General features: G+C 44.9%; 1 pseudogene; it reads left to right on the top strand.

Annotated features, from left to right (window-relative positions):
• Nucleotides 1–349: 349 nt before the first annotated feature.
• On the top strand, nt 350–1,985 carry LOC130018160 (protein Red-like; annotated as a pseudogene).
• Nucleotides 1,986–2,449: the final 464 nt, after the last annotated feature.

Below are 2,449 nucleotides of genomic sequence, written 5' to 3'. Positions count from 1 at the left end.
CCAGAAAATATAATTTTCTAACTATGTAAATTAAAAAAAAATCAACACAGAAACTACTAGAATTAAGAAATATCTATTATATTTAATATGGATTCTTTTGGAATGAGGATTTTTTGGCCACCCCTAGCAGTGTTCACCTACTAAGTTATTCCTAGCTCTTCACACAGCAATCACTCCCAGCAGTGTTTGGTGACCATATGAGATACCAGCAGCTGAACCCACGTTGGCCATTTAAAAGGCAAGTGCACAAGCTGCTGTAGCATTGCTCCAGTCTCTCAGATGATTTCTTATAAAAATAATCTCCATGAAAAAGCAAAACAAAGCAATGGTTAAAATACTTAAATCGGGGCCGTGTTGTTGGTTCCTGAGTTCCTGCTGGTGATAAAAGGATGCGGACAAAATGCCGGAGCGAGATAGTGAGCTGTTTTCCAATCCTTTGGCCCCAGATGGCCACGATGTGGATGATCCTCACTCCTTCCACCAATCTAAGATCACCAATGAAGAGTTCAGAAAACTTCTCATGACCGCAAGGGCTGCACCTACCTCTGCACCGTCCTCTAAATCACATCATCATGAGATGCCAACGGAGTATAATGAGGATGAGGATCCAGCTGCACAGAGGAGGAAAAAAGAAAATTTATTTTGCAAAGCTTCACCAGCAAGAAATTGAGAGAGAGCGAGAGTTAGCAGAGAAGTACCCGGACCGGGCCAAGGAACAAGAGATGGTGTGAACAAAGATTATGAGGAAACTGAGCTGATCAGCACCATGGCAAACTACAGGGCCGTGGACCCCACTGATGAGGCAGACAAATCAGTTGCAGATAAAAGAAGACAGTTGTTCCAGGAGTCCAAGTTCTTGGGTGGTGACATGGAACATACTCATTTGGTGGAAGGCCTGGATTTTGCTCTGCTTCAGAAGGTATGAGCTGAGATTGCCAGCAAGGAGAAAGAGGAGGAAGAACTGATGGAAAAGCCCCAGAAGGAAACCATGAAAGATGAGGACCCTGAAAACAAAATTGAATTAAAACACATTTAGGCCACAATGTTTACCGTATGCTCTTCAAGAGCAACGCATATGAACGGAATGAGCTGTTCCTGCAGGGCCGCATGGCCTATGTGGTGGACCTGGATGATGAGTATGCAGACACGGACCTCCCCACCACTCTTATCAGCAGCAAGGCTGATTGCCCCACCATGGAGGCACAGACCACACTGACAACAAATGACATTGTCATGAGCAAGCTCACACAGATTCTTTCCTATTTGAGGCCGGGTGCCCGTAACAAAAAGCTCACAAAGAAAGATAAAGGGAAGCTAGAAGATAAGAAGCCTCCCGAGGCCAACATGAATATATTTGAAGACATTGGGGATTATGTACCTTCCACAACCAACACAATATGGGACAAGGAGTGGGAAAGATACCGAGAACGAGAGCATGGTTGTAAAAGGGACAGAGACCGGGACAGAGAAGCCAAAAGTGGATGATGAGCCCATTGATGTTTACGAAGGACCTGCATCTGCCAAGGATTTGATCAAGTCCATCAATGAAAAATTTTCTGGTTCCACTGACTGGGAAGGCACTGAATCGCTGAAGAAGCCAGAGGACAAGAAGCAGCTTGGTGATTTCTTCGGGATGTCCAACAGTTATGCCGAGTGCTACCCAGCCACGATGGATGATATGGCTATGGACAGTGATGAGGAGGTGGATTACAGAAAAATGGACCAGGGTAACAAGAAGGGGCCCTTAGGCCGATGGGACTTTGATACCCAAGAGGAATACAGTGAATACATGAACAACAAAGAGGCTTTGCCCAAAGCCGCATTCCAGTATGGCATTAAGATGTCTGAAGGGTGGAAAACCAGGTGCTTTAAGGAAACCAACAACAAGGCAGAACTTGATCGTCAGTGGAAGAAGATTAGTGCAATCATTGAAGAGGAAGAAGATGGAAGCTGATGGGATTGAGGTAAAAAGACCAAAATACTGATCTCCATTGATGTACAGAAAGAATCTCTCGGGGGGTGGGGGTGGGGGACGGGGAAGAATCTCTCCAAGGATGTGTGTCCCATTGCTCTTTCTTGAGTTCCCAGAAAAGTCGCAAGTTTGTGTGTGTGTGTGTGTGTGTGTGTGTGTGTGTGTGTGTGTGTGTGTGTGGGAATGTTTATAAACTTTTACTGTATAATCATTTGGCTCCATTGAAATTGGTTATCCTGGGGCCCAAATTGTAGGGCACATGGTGTGCATGTGTGATGCAAAGAGATCAGTCCCTGTCTTCACATTGCCTGTCTTTTCCCCCAGCACTGCTGGTTGTGGCCTTAATGAACTCTGAACACCTCCAGAAGTAGTCCTCACAATAAATAAATACATAATAATTAAACCTGCAAAAAAAAAAAAACTTAAATCGGGGCTCGAGCATAGCATAGGGCATTTGCCTTGCACTTGGCCTGACCT

The sequence above is a fragment of the Sorex fumeus genome, unplaced genomic scaffold, assembly GCF_029834395.1.
Source record: "Sorex fumeus unplaced genomic scaffold, SorFum_2.1 ptg000240l, whole genome shotgun sequence".
Lineage (NCBI taxonomy): Eukaryota > Metazoa > Chordata > Mammalia > Eulipotyphla > Soricidae > Sorex > Sorex fumeus.
Note: the sequence above shows the minus strand (reverse complement) of the source record. Positions and strands in the feature narration are given on the sequence as shown.